The sequence below is a fragment of the Phyllostomus hastatus genome, unplaced genomic scaffold (assembly GCF_019186645.2).
Source record: "Phyllostomus hastatus isolate PE091 unplaced genomic scaffold, TTU_PhHast_1.1 phas_scaffold_60, whole genome shotgun sequence".
Lineage (NCBI taxonomy): Eukaryota > Metazoa > Chordata > Mammalia > Chiroptera > Phyllostomidae > Phyllostomus > Phyllostomus hastatus.
The window spans coordinates 8,458,403-8,476,761 of record NW_025334038.1 but is presented as its reverse complement, the minus strand read 5'-3'; the positions used below and the strand labels follow the sequence as shown (position 1 = coordinate 8,476,761).

General features: G+C 41.3%; 1 pseudogene; it reads right to left on the bottom strand.

The window, feature by feature from the left end:
• Positions 1-826: 826 nt before the first annotated feature.
• On the bottom strand, positions 827-17,602 carry LOC123810310 (annotated as a pseudogene).
• Between the last annotated feature and the right edge of the window lie 757 nt (positions 17,603-18,359).

The following is an 18,359-nucleotide window of genomic DNA, read 5'->3' as shown; positions in this document are numbered from 1 at the left end:
AGTATTCAGCTATGTAATATGAAAAGTAGAGACATTTATTGAAGAAGATAAAAGAGACATTGTACATAGGACAAGTATGGCTATGGCTTAGTGCCCTTTAAAGTAGTCACCTTGGGACCTCACACCCTTCTCCCAGCACCACTGGTAACTACAGCACAGTGTTCCTTCTGCTCTGGTAACAGAAGCCATGGAACAAATTTTGCCATGACAGGTTTCATGCCAAGATTCTGTGCCAAAATCTCAGACACTAGTTTTTGGAATCCTCAGATCAGCTTCTAGTTCTCACTGTCAGTTCCTGATCTTTGTTGACTGCAGCATGTACACTCTCAACATTCTCAGGTGTTTTGCTTGTTGCAGGCCTCCCAGAATGTGGATCACTTTCAACAGAGTCTTGACTATCTTTGAAGTGTTTGTGCCACACTTTTATTTGTGCTGCACTCATTGCATCATCCCTAAAAGCCTTCTGAATTATCCAAATAGTTTCCACAGAGGAATGTTTAAGCTTAACACAAAATTTGATACAGATTCATTGCTTTACTCACTCAGTCATTTTTTTTTTTCCAGACACACAGAACCTTTATTGAGCTTCTGTGCTGCGGAGTGAGTGATGTGCCAGACAGGAATTTTTCCACACCAGGCCTGATGGTGGCTGTGACCTCCCTGCCCCGGATGCCCACACCTCCCCCTTTGACACCCATTTGTTGATTATGTGCGACACCCCGAGGTAGCTGGATCGCTTGCCTTGCTCTCTATCCCCAGGGCCTGGGATTCCCTGGCAGCCCTGGATGATATTCTGTGGGGTCTGGGGATTGGGGTCTGGGGCTCCTCAGGATTTCTGCATCACCACCTGAAGCCAGGTGTCAGGGCTACCATGGAGGTGGTGACCAGGCTCTTGATGCCCAGCGTGCTGAGGGTGCTGCGTAGGAGTCCACAGGTGAAGGCCAGGAACTTAGGTGCTTCCTCCACATACTGCAGGCCCAAGGCCACCGGGATGAGCAGGGGAAAACTGTTGTCTTGTAGGATGTAAGTTCTCTGGTGGTTAGTGTGGAAGCTGTCCATCTGCTTTTGGAACACCGCCACCCACAGGTCTTTGCACAGCAACTGGAGGACATCCAGCTCCTCCCTGAGGGCCAGCGTCTCCCAGGGCAACCTCTTGCCCAGGGCTTGGCCCATGTGGAAGTCCATGCTCTCCAGCACCAACAGGTTCATCTTCTGTTCCCTGGGGCCTGGGATCGGGGTTGGGTTTGTGCACTCACAATTCTGCCACCATCTCTGTATGTAGAAACTCGAACAGAACCGTGTCTACTATTTGCCTCTCTACAGCTCAGCACTCAGTCATTTTGAATGTGACAGCCCCACAGTACACATGTTCACTCAACAGTGTCTACCACCCTCACTGACTAGTACAGTGAAGTTGTCATTGTTCATGCATGCACATTCCAGTCCACTCTCCTTGGCTGCCAGGTTACATCAATGTCATACAAACCTTTCTTGTTATGTTACCAATGGCTGGACTTTTTAAATGTGTAGCCGACCAATTTAACAATGCATGCATATGCTTAGTTAACTTGTTCCTTGGAATTACACTGTGTGGCATTTTTTATTTTATTACACAGATAAGTAAAGCCAGGCAACACAAGCAGTAAGTGCCAGAGATAGGATTTGAACACAGTTTATCCACAAAGCATCATTTATAAAACTTCAGGAGAAGATGCACACCTTCATTTTGCAAATGAGAAGACTGAGGACCCAGAAAATGAAGTAGTATCACTGCTATGCTGCATTACTAACTACGAATTCTCTGGCCAATAAGACTCCAGCCTGGCCCTAAAGGCTCTAGAATATAGACCAAAGCTGTGTTGAGCGAGTGTCTTCAGAATTGCTGCTTCTTAGGGAAGGAGCTAGAGGGTTGATATTCTACTGCCCTTGTTTGTATGTTTCCGAGGAATGTGAGTCTTTGGTCATTCTCCTGTTTGGCTCTTGGCTTGGGGGTGGAAGGCTGCATTTTGGCTGATAAAGGGTTGGTGGGCCCAAAGTGCTAGACTGGTAGCATGAGCTTTTTTCTGGAGAAAGTGTCCTCCTGTGAAACCATCCATCCCTGTGGTCTGCAATAAGTCACAGAGATAGTTTCATATTTGATTCAGGGCATGAAAAACAGAGAAACAGTACATTGGTGGCGCTGTTTGCAAATCATAAATAACTCAAAGCCATTCCTGGCTTGCCCTGGATTTCTCAGTCTGCCTCAATGGCAAGATCCAAGTCTGCATCTATCAGCTGCAAGGGGAAGTGGGAAAAGGATAGTGTGGAACTTGAAATACGTACAAATCGAACAGGGACCCTGTGTGACTTGGATAAACAGAAACCAAATTGAGTCAGAAACTCTCAGTTGAAGTCTCTCTGGAGATTAAGTATTTATGAAGCACTTTGTACTCACAAAGTGAATTTTAATCATTTATCATCTAAACTCACAATATCACAGTAGCATATAAGTATTTGTGTTATGGCTGAAGACCCAAACTGAACTACTGCCTGTAAGAAAGGGAACATTTTTATGCACTAGGGAACAGTTTTTAATGCTGCTATGGAGCAATTTCAGGAAATTTTAAAACAAATATCTGCATCTTGATCTAGATACACCATTACCATGCAAGCTTATAACCCTCTCCTATGGATGGCACTTCTGAGGTCTGTCTGTCTTGTTGGCAGGTGGCAGTGACAGGTGGATACTTCCTGGTGAATCTCTCATAACACTTTATTCTTTATTCTGCGACATGATGATTTGCCTTTGTGTAGCCCTTGGTATTCCAAGATGACCAAATGACATATTGGGATGTTGGTGATTTTGGCTATGTGTGTGGTTGAAAAGATGACACCAGTTCATTTTCATTCAGAATTCAAGGTGAAAAATGCATTGGATTTTGACAGTTGAAGCTGATTGCACAACCTGGGGCTGACTATGGCTCCTTCTGAAATCACCAAGAAGCTTCTAAGAAGCTATAGCTACATCTTTTTCTCTTCTAACTGTTCAAATGATCCTGTTTCCAGAAAGACTTCTCTATCTCTCTAATTGTCTAAAGCCCTACTTCACTTTTTAGTTAGAATTATTGACCATAGGATATAAAAGAAATTTTATAGATCATTTGCTCCAACCCTCTTATTTTACTGATGAGGGAACCAAGATTTTAAAAGGTTAAAAAGAAGACTAGAATACAAGTGTTCCAAGTCTTCCTTCCTCCCTCTGTGTCAAAATCTTGTGCATTTGATATTAAATATGTTCCCATAGCTACACTGAATGCTTTGCACGGGGCTCCTCAATAGCACAGCCAACTGGGAATTGATTGGTAATGGCTGTGTGGAGTGCTGTGTTGAGGAGTCAGTCTGGCCCTTGCTTCCTGGTCAAGTTTCTTCCCAATGTGACCTCTACCAAGAGGACTTTGACCACTCTAGCTAAAGTGCCTTCCCTTTCCCGTCCTTGCAGCCACACTCTGTCTCCTTTGGTAGGACCTCACATTATCTGAAATGACTTGTCTTTTTTTGTGTGCTGCCTTCTCCCACCAGAATGTAAGCTCCAAGAGGGCAGGTACTTGGTTTACCTTGTCCACCGCAGTGTCCACTGTGCTTATTAGATGCTGATATGTAGAAAACACTCAGTAAACACTTGTGGACTACATAGTCAATGTTGTGATTGGTTTGTGATGTCTGCTATGGACTATGGAGGGGCACGTCATGATATCAGGGCCAGCTTTTGTCATTATAGGATTGGTTGTTGTTGGCTAACCAATTGTGGATGTGGAACTGGAATCATTTTGACTGTCAGCCTGATTCTGGTCCTACTTCTGATGACAAATCATAGGTGCTCTGGAAATAGGAATTCCCCTTAATCCCAATTAATAATTTAAACAGAAAAAGGCAAGTTTTCTGCTGTTATTGTCATTCCTCTACAGTATATTTTATTTATCACAGGACTTATACGATAAAACAAAATGCTTTACACAATAAATATTTATTTACTGACCATTTTTTAGTGTTATCTTAAAGGGATTTTCAACTTTGATGCTAACCTGAAATACTGTACCATAGTACACACTATGCAGTACCTAGTATACACTAAGCAGTACCTAGTACACAGAGCACATTGGTGGGAATAATTGAGACTTAAGTGTACAAAGCTATGAGCAAAGTTCAGGTATATGTCCAAATTAAACTGTTCTAAAGTAGAGTGAGCAGTATCCATTACCTTAGCCCTGATTATTTTCTGTTCTCATCCATCCTCTCCTGGAAGTCAACATTTGAAATAGGCTAGTGTGAGGCAGCAGAGGCTTGAGAAAAATAAAAGACCAAAGAGGGATTTAGTACTTAAATGTCTTTATGAGTTCATTTATATTTTTATCTCTTTTTAAAGAATTGTGGTATATATGGAAACATTTGTAGTATGTAGAGGCCTTTGGAAATGGGGTCATTTTTTATTCAGTTGTACTGTTGTTTTATGTTGAAATCAAACTCTGATTTAATATCTTCTAGGACTTTGGGGTTGTATAGCATCTATACTCCCCTAAATTTGATAGTGTCAATATGACCTGACATTTAATTATTTGCATAGCCCATTTAAAGTTACAACAGCAACAGGCTGTGAGGGTTTTTTTCAAGCTTTAATACTCTTTTTAAAAATATGTTTTTCATAAATTACTTTGCTGTCTGGCAGGCTATCACATTTTTCAGTTCCTGTAATGAAATGGAAGTGGTGCTATGTAGGTATGAAATGTGAAATGTGGAGGAGAACAGCATGGTTAAACCAGAGCAGACACTGATCAAGTCCATTAATCAAAGTGTCTTTTTAAATCTCTGCAAGTGAGAGCTGTAGAATGTAGGGATTTGATTAAAAAGGAAATGTAAAATGGCAGAAGAGGTCAATGGCTGCCTGGGAAGATCACATCTCAAACCCTCTGATTAAAGCACACATGTAAGAGCTATTGTTTTCAATGAGATTTGTTTCCCTGGGTCATCTTTTGTAGTTTATTTGCTAAGAAAAGATGGGTTTGAGTTGCAGTGTTTCTGCATAGATATCAGAAAGTCACCAAATCAATATTTCAGGAGCTTTCAAATCTTTTCAGGATAGTTTGTTTTATCTTTTCATTTTTCAATCTTCCCGACTCATACTGACTGATAAGCCACTAGGAATGAATGGGAAGAATTGGAGCCATCTTCCAGCCTTCTGGCCCAGGCAAATGGGTCCATTCACCCTCCAAAGTGCTGAGCATCACAGGAGTAGTAGGGTTGGAAGAAGGCAGATGCTTTAAGGTATGTGAGTTTGAGTGGTTTGTGAGACTTGGCGGGGAGGGGGAGTTAGGTCTGGATTTGGACTTTGGGTCTCTCTGGAACATATTTGAAATTCAAAAAAGATGGGGCAGAAACCACTGATGTGTAAAAAATGGAGAATGTGTAGGGCATCAGGACAGAGCCCTGGAAAATGTTCACATTTAATAAGAAGAAGTAAAGTGTTATGGGCTGAGTGTTTATGTTCCCCCCAAATTCATATGTTAAAATTCTCACCCCCTAAAGTGATGGCATTTGAAGGTTGGGGCCTTTGGGAGGTAGTGTTGGATTAGGTCATGAGAGCGACCTCCCTGACCCAGTAGAATTAGTGGCCTTATAAGAAGAGGGAGAGAGAGAAATATCTCTCCCCCTGCAAGCATGCACCAAGGAAAGGTCATGTGAGGACATAGAGAGGTTCTGTCTGCAAGCTGGGAAGAAAGCTCTCACCAGGGACTGAGTCAGCTGGCACCTTGATCCTAAATTTCCAGCCTCCAGAGCTGTGAGAAATAAATTCATGCTGTTTAAGCCACCCAGACTGTTTTTTATTTTTATTTTTTATTTTTTTATTTTGGTTATGGTAGCCTGAGCTAAGGCATGAAGCCTATTAAAAAGAATGAAAGGACTGAAGAGAAGGCTAAAGTGACATGCATGGAATAGTGGCTTCTTGGTGGTTAAAGGATTAGACAGATATAAGAAGAAATGGTAAGAACCCTGAAACACCAATGCCAAAGAACCTATGTACCCCAATGTTCATAGTAGCAGAATTTACAATAGCCAAGTGCTGGAAGCAACCTAGGTGTCTATCAGTGAATGAATGAATAAGAAAACTATGGTACATTTGCACAGTGGAATTCTATGCAGCAGAAAGAGAGAAGGAGCTCCTAACCCTTTGCAACAGCGTGGATGGAACTGGAAAGCATTATACTAAGCGAAATAAGCCAGGCAGTGAAAGACAAATACCATATGATCTCACCTTTAACAGGAACCCAATCAACAAAACAAACAAGCAAGCAAAATACAACCAGAGACACTGAAATTGAGAACAGGCTGACAGGGACAAGAGGGAGAGGGGAGGGAATTTCAGGGGAAAAGGGGAACGGTTTGCAGGAACAAGTATAAAGGACACATGGACAATAACAAGGGGTGGGGGTGGAAACAGGAGGGAGATGGGGAAAGCTGGGTGATGGGCTGGGATGGGAATAAAAGGCAGAAAACTGTACTTGAAGAACAATAAAAAAAAAAGGTCCTAACTGGAGGTGTTTTTTGGACTCTATTAGTTTATTCTGGGCTTAAATCTTTGTGTCGTCATCTGTGTGCATGATATATGACAGTTTTAGGAGGAATAAACTAGTTAAGAAACACTTAGAGGATATTTTTTACTTGATTGTGCTCATTCTCATCACCAAAAAGGCTTTTATTAAAATTTTATAGTTTTTCTTTGTACTGCAAAGGTAGCAACTATTCATTATTTTCTAGGAAAAAGAGAAAATTTAAATTATTATACAGAAAATCAAAACATATACTTAAAAAACCCTTTGTAATATTACTATGTAGAGAAGCTTATTTTAAGATCTTTTAAGATCTCAGTTAGTGTATGTTCTTCCTTACCCTTTCACTCTCTGTTACATTTATATCATATATATGTTCCTATATATGGAGCTGAACTATATATATGCACTGTATAAATAGTGGTATCATATTACTTTAAAACCTACTTTTTCAACCTAATGAACTCATTCAATGCCAATAATATTTATCCACAGAATAACTTTTGAAATGGCTATAACTGCCTTCTGTTTTTGGACATTAGGTTGCTGTTATAGACAATATTGTGATGACTATCCTTATGGCCAAAAATTTACATTCTTAATTGGCTCTTTTGATTAACTTCCTTAAAGTAGAATTGTAGGGCCACAAAGTGTTCACACTTTTAAGAAGTGACAATTAGTGCTCATTTGTTTGTGTGCTGTATATATGGAACATCAAGACATACTCTTCAGCTCAGAATTTGTTGAAAGTGACTGATCCATCACCATTTTATTGTAACCTATATACAATTCACCATGCATATTTATATAACATAAAAGCAAAAAGATTTACAGCAAGTCTTGATGGCAAATTTTAGTTCTTTCACACCAAGGAAGTGGCTAAAACCACAGGGGTCTCTTTTAGACTATTTTAGATATACTTCTACTTATTTCGTGTTGCACTTATCTATGCTAACTTCTTAGTAAATAGTATTTACTAAGTAAATAAATACTAACTTAGTAAATACTTGTGTACTTGTCGAAAGTTCTGTCTTTTTTTCTTTTTTTAATATTTTTTATTTTAATTGTTGAAAAGTTCTGTCTTAAAGCATAGAAGTTTTCCTTAACTAATCTCTTTAGAAGATCTTTCTGTTTGTTAGTGAAGGCTTTTCTACTGAGGGGAAATGGCTCTGTGAGATATGTTCTCTGCCTTTCTGGATAGAAGTTCTGTGCTCCATGAAGTGATGAGTAGTTCTGGGAACTATGATGGTAAAGGAGAATTTAAATCTGTTCTGTTGGTAAGAGTTCCATCCAGGTGATACTCTGAAGTGAAATGGACACTTCATTGAGCTGGATTGCAGGGATTTTTCACAGGGTGAGCAGCATATGACTGGGTAGCCACTTCACTTATTCACACAGTGCACACTTAGTTTTCAAGGACCCTCTATGTGCCAGACACCATTTGTTGGCACTGCTGAGAAAAATGAACAAGACATTTGTCCGTGTGGGGCTCCCATTCATGTAGGGGATTTAGACCAAATTGTGGATAAAAAAAATCAATATATCATTAATTTTAAATGTCATGTTGGCAATAGAATAGACTGATACAGTAAGTGTAGTGGAGCTATTAATGGTAGGAATATATTACTGGATTGGGTGAGAAGATGATGTTTGAGCTGAGAGTTGAAAAATGAGGAATTAACCTCAGGAAGATCTGAGAAAAGAGTGCTTAATGGGGAAGAAATAAGTGCAAAACTCCAACAGGTGACCAAATTGCGTACATTTGAACCACAGAAAAAAGTCAGGTTGGTTGGGCAGAATGAGTGTAAAAGATGATCAGAGATGATATGGAGCCTTATGGGTCACAGTAGAGAAACTGCATACTTTCAAGATATGATGAGACACTTTAGTGTGTTTTAAGCAGGAGAGTGACATTTCTGTTTTACATTTACAAAAGATTCTGTTTTATATAATTTATTTTTAATTTTTTTGTTGTTGTTCAAGTACAAAACTTTTTTGTTGTCTGCCTTTCTCCTCCACTACTCCTCCCACCCCAGCCATCTCTACCTCCCTCCCCTGCTTCCACCCCTCTTGGTTTTATCCATGTGTCCTTTATACATGTTCCTGAGAACCCTATACCATTTTCCCATTACCCCCTTTCATCTCCCTTCTAGTTACTGTCTGTTTGTTCTTAATTTCAATGTCTCTGGTTATATTTTGCTTGCTTATTTGTTTGTTTTGTTCATTAGCTTCCACTTATAGGTGAGATCATATGGTATTTGTCTTTCACTGCCTGGCTTATTTCACTTAGCATAATGCTCTCCAGTTCCATCCATGCTGTCATAAAAGGTAGGAGCTCCTTTCTTTCTGCTGCATAGAATTCCACTGTGTAAATGTACCATAGTTTTTTGATCCATTCACTTACTGATGGGCACCTAGGTTGCTTCCATCACTTGTCTATTGTAAGTTGTGCTGCTATGAATGTTGGGGTGCCCTATGACTATACTCTAGGAAGACAAAAAACCCAATTAAAAAATGGGCAAAGGACTTGAACAGACACTTTTCCAAGGAGGACCTACAAAGAGTCCAGAGACATAAGAAAAGATGTTCAGCATCACTACCCATCAGAGAGATGCAAATTAAAACCACAATGAGATACCACTTCACATTGGTCAGAATGACCATCATAAACAAAACAATGAACAACTAGTGTTGGAGAAGATGTAGAGAAAAGGGAACCTTAGTGCACAGTTGGTGGGAATGCAGACTGGTGCAGCCACTGTGGAAAACAACATGGAATTGCCTCAGAAAACTGACAATGGAACTGCCTATTGTTGACCCAGCAATCCCACTGCTAGGATTATGTCCTAAGAACCCTAAAACACTTACAAAAGATTTTGGGAAATGGTTTGCAAGTTGGCAGAGAGATTTCTTGTTGTGGAATAAATAAGGAGTCTCTACAAAGAGGGATTACAAAACTGTGAAAAATTCTGAGAAGTCACATAAGATGAAGACAGATAACACCAAAAAACACACTTTTGGTGTTAGCAAGTTGGAGGCCATTGAGGACTTGGAGAACAGACTGTTCATGGCAGAGGTCAGGATGGAAAACCAATCAGAATGGGTTGAAGAGTGAGAGGTGTGCTGAGAAAAGACTGAGAATGAGAAGCTTGGGGATGGCCACGCAGCTAAGGACAGAAGTAAGGCAAGGGGATAAAGTGGGATCAAAAGAAACTCTACATACTGAGTAGCATCACCTCCAACTTACTTCCCTTCCTTGGCAACCAGAATGTGGCAGTCATAACTTAGGTGTGCAGGGCTGGAGTTTGGAGGACCTCTGCCTGGAGAAACTGTCTAGAGTACGATGGAAGAACTCCAGATTCTGACATTTGAGGAGTAACTAGTCCCTGACTATACAGTGTGTGTACAAGTTAGCATACTGCTTTCTCACACACACAGGTTCTAGTCATGATTTAGTGCCTCACTTTTATTTTATTATTTATTAAGCTTTTTAAAAAGAGAGTTGGTGGATTATGTGTGTGTGTGGGTGGGTGGGTGTGGGTGTGTATCCTCACCCAAGGATATAGTCCTTATTGACTTTTTAGAGAGAAAGGAAAGGGGCAGAGAGAGAGAGAAACATTGATGTGAGAGAGAAAATCAATGTGAAAGAGAAACATCGATTGGTTTCTTCCCATGTGAGCCTCAACTGGGGATGGAAACCACAACCGAGATACATCCCCTGACTGGGAATCAAACCTGCAACCTTTTGGTGTATGGGATAATGTTGTAACCAACTGAGTCACCCGGCTGAGGCTAGTGTTTCACTTTTAAATGTGAACAGAAGCCAAACAAGAATGTATATTTAGAAGAACACTCTATGATGAAAGAGGGCAAAACTAACAGGAGAAAAAACAAAAGAACTCAGAGAAAACAGGTAATATGAATATCAGACAAAAACTTCAAAAACATGTAATTAATATCTTTAGAGACATGAGCCTTTACATTCATAAAAAAGAACAGGATGCTATAAGCAAAGAATGTTTAGAGAAAAGGATAGAAGGTTGGCAATTTAAAATTGATGACAGAAGGATTGTTATACAAAGTAAAGGAGACTTTTTAAATGTAAAATATAACAACAACAAAGATTTACAAAGTTAAAAATTGATATTATTATAATAAAAGAAAAATTGAAAAATATAAATTTTAGCTGTTTACTGAACACAAGATTTCAATCTATAATAAAACTGAAAAATTTTAATGCTGGGTATTACATTAAATGAAAAAGGACCATATGTATTGGCAAAGCAAGATAGTTATAATTAACTAATGAATAAATGTGGTTAAAGAATATTTGTTGGTTTGTTTTTTAAAAAATTCTGTTCATACAAAACAAAGTAAAGAGGGTATATATCAAAATAAGCACATTACTGGATTGTGAAATTGTGGGTTGTATTAGTTAGGGTAGACTGAACTGTTGTAACAAACAGACCCCAATGGACAATGGCTGAAACTTTTTCTAACAGCTTTTTTAAGATATAATTCACATACTATACAATAATTGTATTTAAAATGTGTAATCCAAAGTTTTTTTTTAGTATATTCACAGATACCACCATCACCAGACTGAATTTTAGAGCATTTTTATCACTTCAAAAAGAAACTCAGTACCCTTTACCTATCACCTTTCTATTCCTCATTGCCAACCTCCCAAACAGCCTAAGGCATTGTTATTTTTACTCTTAGTTCTGGCCAGTGTTTAGAAAAACTTATCTTCTAACAGTGTGGAGGGAGAGGCAAGCAGGTGAGACCTACTGGAAGCAGATTAAGAGATGACTGCTGTGGTTTGTTCGGGAGATAATGGAGAAGTTGGCCAGTACAAAGATGTGGAGGAGATATGGAGACTTCCCCGGAGTGCAAGGAGGAGTTTTTGTAATTTCCAGAGGTAACATAGTGGTGGTCACAGGTTTGTAGGGCTCTTTGGCCCTTTCCCAGATTGGAAATAGAGAAAGTTTGGGGTAGCTTCCATTTTAAGAGCCAACATACAGATCCTCTATCTCTGGAGGGCATCTTTGCAAACTCTCAAGAGAAATCAATCCTTCATGTTGTTAAAGTTTTACAAGCTGTGGCATAAATTGTTGTTCAAGTGCCAAATGTAGCAACCAATAAATCACTAAGGGGATTCTCTGAGATTTGTGGTATTATTGATTTTGTACCTAGCCTTGGATGCACCAAGCTGAGCTCCTCTAAAGTTGGATGAGGAAGCCCTGCCCTGTCCAATCACTAAAGCTTACAAGGAAGATCCTATTCTTTAGTGGGATTAAGTCACAGAGGTCCTCACAGACAAACACTCCAGGTGAGCCTCAGAGAGCTGCTCTACATGCTCTGGCTGACTGATCATTGGCATTTTACTCTGAGCTCTTCTCTCTGTGAATCTGTCATTGGCATTCCCACTCTCCCAATCGCCTACCTAGTCCTTTGTTCATCGATCGCCTTGTGCTCATGTGGCAAGTCTTTACTGGGCACTTGTAGGCTGTCGCCCTCACTGTGGATGTTCAGTTGGGAAGTCAGGCAGATAAGACTGGGAATTGGAAAACTATTTGAAAAATGCTCTGATGGAGTGAACACAGGGAAAGGTGTTGGGAATGCTTCCAGAAGGAAGTGGCCAGTTAAGAACTTCAGTCCTCTTGGGTGAGTTCCTTTCCTATACTTCTGTCCCCACATTATGTCTTCAATACATTCTGTTAATTTTCCTCTATAACCTCTGTTAGGTCAATACTTTCCTTTCCATTATCTTCCTGTAAAGGAGCTTTTATGATAGATGCCCTGAGAGGCAGACTCTTGTAGAAGACAGGCAAGTCTGGCATACCAGCTGTGTGGCCTTGAGCAAGTTATTAAACCCTTCTCGGTCTCAGTCTCTTCAGCTAAAAAATGGGGACATCAATGCTTTCCTCAGAGATATGTGATGAAGAACAAAGAAGATAATATTTTTAAAATAGCCCCAGGCCTGACATTTAAAAGATAATCATTCTAGTCTCTTTCCTGTGCCTGCAATCTCTTCCTTTGTTTAATATACTCTGCTCACAGCTGACAATTTATCTTCCTCAAACTTTAATCTGATCTCTCCCTTGCTCAAAAAATTTCAGATTCCCAGAGTCTGTAGACTAGAGTCTGTATCAGTCAGCAAAGAGGTGCACACTCTAAGGGACAAGTGGTGAGGGTGTGAGAGAGGAGAAAGGCCCTGGGAGCACAGGGCAAGACCCAAGTCAAGCAGGATGATGAGCATCCAGATCCTTGAGGAAGAGATCCCTGAGCTGAGATCTGAAGGATGAATAGGAGTTTACTAGGCAAAAAAAAGAGGTGAAGGAGGTGGGAGATGAGAAGAACATTCTAGGTAAAGGCCCTTGAAGAGTGAGCAGCTAGACTGGCTGGAGTGCAGGGTGCAGGGAGGAAGTGGGTGAGATGAGCCAGGAGCTGTCAAAGACACAGATCTGGGTAAGACAAGCATTTGTAGGATAATTTCCATATCTGAAGTAATGAGAGCCATGGGAGAGTATTAAATTATTTCTTGTTTACACATCAGTTTCTCTTGTTAGGAAGTGCTATTCTGTAGACTTCATAGTAGGCACCGTAAGTATTCAAGAAATTTGACTAATGAGGTTAATACAATTATATTTGTAGAAATAGAGGAAAAGAATTCTGGTAGTTGAACTTCTGATTGTTTGGGTGAGAGTTGATTTATGTTATGATGCAATGTACCAGCCACAGAGAGAGGACTGTTATTGAGATCAAATTTGAGTTGATTTTGCTCTCCACAACACATAGATAATACTGGGAAAAACCCACAACCTCCAGAGTAAGAAAACTCATGATCCCCAGAGGCCCAGACAAAGGGGAATTAAGGTGGCTTGAATATGAACCTAGGGACTGGAAAGCTGATGGAGGCTCTGCAGCTTCTTGTGTCTCCAAGGTAATGGGCAGTTTCTGGGAAAGTTTCCTTCTTGTAGAGAAGGGTAGTGTTGGCTGTTTTCCTCTGGACATCCTCATAATGCATGATTTGTGAAGCAGCTGTCTATAGATTCACTATAGACAGGGGGCCATTTTGCACCATGTCTGACCCCTTCACTCCTGTCCTCCTCTCCTTCAGGCTCTCTGGGACTCTAGTACCCACTGTGTTCTGGGACTCCACAAAGAGTGAGGGCTCAAGAATGGGAAAAACAAGTATCAGAACCCAGAGCCATGTATCTGGTTCATTCTCATGTCTCAGGGCCTAGGACAGCATCTTACCCAAACTGAATGCTCAAACTTTTTTTTTTTTTTAGCAAAAAAGTCTGTAGAGAATGGAGAGGGATGGGATTCTCAAAATTTAAGTTTATACATTTAGCAATAGATTTTGTTCTGATTCAATAAGTTTGAGGTACAAATGGAAGTTCTGCATTTCTAACAAGCTCCCAGGTGATGCTCATGCTGCTGGTCCTGTAATCACCAATAGGGTAATAAAGGAGTAGATGACTACAACTGACTACACAGCCAAATTCCAAGAAAAGGCAACAGTCACTTAACTTCATTTTATAAATTAATAGCCTGCCCAACTCACCCACAGGATAAATGTGCAAGCTTGAGTTACATAAGGCTAAGTGTAGTTTTGGAATATTTACACCAGTGGGAATATAGGGGCACACATACCAACCATGTGTTGAAAGTCATCTGCACACTGAAGAGATTAATGTCAATTCAATAACAATTCATAGCATATAATTCCAAGTGATTTAATGGTTACTTCAGAATCATTGAATCATTATAGGTTCAATTTATTTTATTTTATTTTGGTCATAGCTTCATTCATTTGACAAGCATTTTGTGGAATATATACTATAAATAAAGCCTCTCTCTGGGCACTGGAAGATATTCTTCCTCTCTGCCTTGAGCTTCCAGTCTAGTGGGATAGCTAGAGATAAAACAAATAATGACATCATGTGATGAATTGTCCCTATGAGTGCTGTGCAACAGAAATATACTGAGACACAAATGTAATTTAAAATTTTGTAGTAGCTATGTTAAAAAGGTAAAATCAGACAGGTGTTATTAATTTTATTGTATATTTTATTTAACCTAAGATGTCCAAAATAGTCTCATTTCATTATATAATCAATATAAAAAAGTTCTAGCAAGCTATTTTACATTTTTGATATTAAGTTATCAAAATTCTGGTGCATATTTTATCCTAATAGCACACCTCAAGTTGGATTAGCCACACTTCAAGTGCCCATGTGGCTGATGAACCCTGTAGTGGGTGGTGCAGGCTTCTACAGTGGGGTGGCAAATAACTTTGCTGGAATAAAACCCTTAGCATTACATCCCAGCTGAGGTCTGTGGACATACTCAACACCTGTGAACTTCACTCCTCCAGGGCTGTCTTGGGAGTTTAAAGAATGAAATAACACACTAAGTGTTTATCAAGACTTATGACGTGTTTCAAGACATTTGAAAAATTTATATGGAATCAAAAGTGGCCCCATATAGCCACAACAATTTTGAGAAAGGAAGGATCACAATACCTGATATCAAACTGTATTATAAGGCCACTGTAACCAAAACAGCTTGGCACTGGCATAAGAACAGACACAGAGATCAATGGAACAGAAAAGAGAGCCCAGAAATAAACCCAAGTCTCTATGGTCAATTAATATTTGACAAAGGGGGCAGCAACATAAAATGGAGTAAAAATAGCCTCTTTGACAAATGGTGTTGGGAGAGCTGGACAACTACATGCAAAAAAAAAAATGAAACTCGATCACCAACTTATACCATATAAAAAGTAAACTCAAGATGGATAAAAGACTTAAATATAAGTCATGACACCATAAAAGTCCTAGAGGAGAACACAGGTAGGAAAATTTCAGACATCCTATGCTGCAATATTTTCACCCATATTTCCTCTAGAGCAAGGGACATAAAGGAAAGAATAAACAAGTGGAACTTCATGAAAATAAAAAGCTTCTGGACAGGTAAAGAAAAAAATCAGCAAAATTAAAAGAAAGCGACCCGTTTGGAAAAATATATTTGCCAATGATACCTTAGACAAGGGTTTGACTTCCAAAATATACAAAGAACTCAAACAAGTCCACTCCAGGAAGACAAACAATCCAATTGAAAATGGGCAAAGGACCTGAATAGACACTTTCCAAGGAGGTCATACACAGGGCCCATGGACCTATGAAAGGATGCTCGGCATCACTAGCCATCAGAGAGATGCATATTAAAACCACAGTGAGATACCACTTCACACTGGTCATGGCCATCATAACCAAGTCAACAATCAAGAAGTGCTGGTGAGGTTGTAGAGAAAAGGGAACCCTAGTATACTGTTTGTGAGAATACAGACTGGTGTAACCTTTGTGGAAAACAGTATGAAATTTCCTCAAAAAACTAAAGTTGGAACTACCTTTTGACCCAACAATTCCAGTGTGGGATTATACCCTAAGAATCCTGAAACACTAATTCAAAAGAACCTATGCACCCCAATGTTTATAGCAGCACAATTTACAATAGCCAAGTTCTGGAAGCAAACTAAGTGCCCATCAGTAAATGAGTGGATTAAAGAAAACCTCTGGTACATTTACGTGATGGAATACTATGCAGCAGAAAGAAAGAAGAAACTCCTACCTTTCATGACAGTGTGGGTGGAACTGAAGAGCATTATGCTAAGTGAAATAAGCCAAGTGGTGAAGGCCAAATACCATATGCTCTCACCTATAAGTGGAACTTAATCAAGAAAACAAGCAAGCAAAATAGAACCAGAGACATGGAAATAAAGAACAAACTGACAGTGACCAGAGATGGGGGGAGGGGGACGACGGGGGAAAGAAGGGGAAGGGTCGAATCAAGAAACCTGTATAAAGGATCCATGGACAAAGACAAAACGGGGAAAGGATTGAATGTGGGAGGTGGGGGTGGGTAGGGCAGGGGAGAATAATGGGAGAAAAATGGGAACAACTGTAATTGACAAAATAAAAAAATTTTAAAAATAAAACAAAAGCCCTGGATGGCATGGCTCAGTGGACTGAGTGCCAGACTGCCAACCAAAAGGTCACAGGTTCAATTCCCTCTCAGGGCAAATTACTGGGTTATGGGCCATGTCCCTAGTGGGGGGCACTCAAGAGACCCAATGCCCAGAGGGCCAGAGGCCAGAAAAGGACCAGGAAGGGGATTTGGGAGGAGAGGAAACTGACTAGCAGTGTGGGAGACCACTTGGGTAAGGGGAAGAGAAGTAGAGGAAGGGACATTGACAGGGCAGGGGGTGTTATAGGCCCCAAAGGACCTGCGGAGGCTGCTGGCCTTGTGGCCTGGTAGGAGAGGAGTGGCCCCACTGGTGACAGTTGAGAAATTGGTTTGGCCAGGTGGGGAAACAGTGGGAGGGACAGGCAGAGATCCAGAAGTGGGGGGCATGTTGAGAGCAGGAGGAGAGGGAAAAATGTGAGAGGGAGGAGGGAGAGGGAAGAGGGGTGGGAGAATATGGTCTTGGGGAGATGAGCAAAAGAAACATGTTTCTTCTTCATCTCTGCCAATGCAGAGAATGAAAGTCTAACTCAAGCATGGGGTTCTAGAATCTCAGATGTCTGCCTCTGTTCTTTCAGGTCATGTCTTTGTGACCTCAGGAGCAGAGAATTCTAGAGAGAGTGACCTGGACGGCCTGACTGCAGCACAACTGTGTGCACTGTAGGGATCAGCAAACCAAGGTCTTAATGGAGACTGTTGAAGGCATTGCCTGGGCCAGAGCAAGAGCATGTCCTTCCTACAGCCTGAGTCACCTGGGCTGGGGCTGCATCCTGGCCCACTTGCTGCCTGGGGAGGCTGCCTGAGAGCCAAGCTGGCTGGTGATCTGGAGTGGCCCCTCCTTCCTGGGCACATTCACCTTCTTCCAGTAGCTGCTCCATGGGAGGGCCAAGGGGCTCAGCTGGTCCCTGAGCCTGGGTGCCCAGAAGATGTCTGGGCTGAGGAATCTCCTGGAATGAACAGGGGCAGTCCAGTTTGTTTCTGGGCATTGCAGGCTGAGGGGTGGGGGTGGGGCCAGGGCAACAAAGGCAGCAGTGAGTGTTGCTCCAGAAGCAAGAGCTCAGAGGGCTGAGTCCTCCCAGGGCTGTATGCTAGGACACAGTGAGCCAGGCACAAGCCCCAAGCCCAACCCTGTCCTCCCTAGCTCCCTGTCTGGCCCAGGAGAAGGACCAGTGACCACAGTCAGGGAGGAAACCCCTCTGTACAGTCACTGTCACTCACACAGTAACATCCCCTGCTCTCTGGATCTCAGGAAGGACCTTGAGGAGACTTCCATGACAATGGTGGAAATTTCCTAGCACTGGACCCCAGGCTCAGGAAATGTGACATGGAAAGGAGCAAACCCACACCCTCCCACATGTGACTGAATGATTTTTCCTAGAACTTCCATGAGCCTGACAACTGGGGCTAAGGGATCTAGGGGCCTAGAATCTTCAGGGACTCACCTCACAGATTCAGTGACCCTTTATTTTTTCTTGGTGCTGGTTTGTCCCCAAGCAAATGCCCCAGAAAGCCAGTACCATATCAAGCCACCAATGGCAGCTGTCCTGTCACAGATCCAACCCTCATGTCTGTTTCTTGTGATGCCACCACCTACACTGGCCCCAGTGCTCCATCCCAGCCCCTCTCAGGGCCCTGGGGCCCCATCCATTACTCCACCAGCTCTTCACTGTCTTGCCTTCCCCCTCCATGTGCACTCATAATGGCTCCCTTGCAGACACCCCAAGACACTGGCAGGTCATTGAG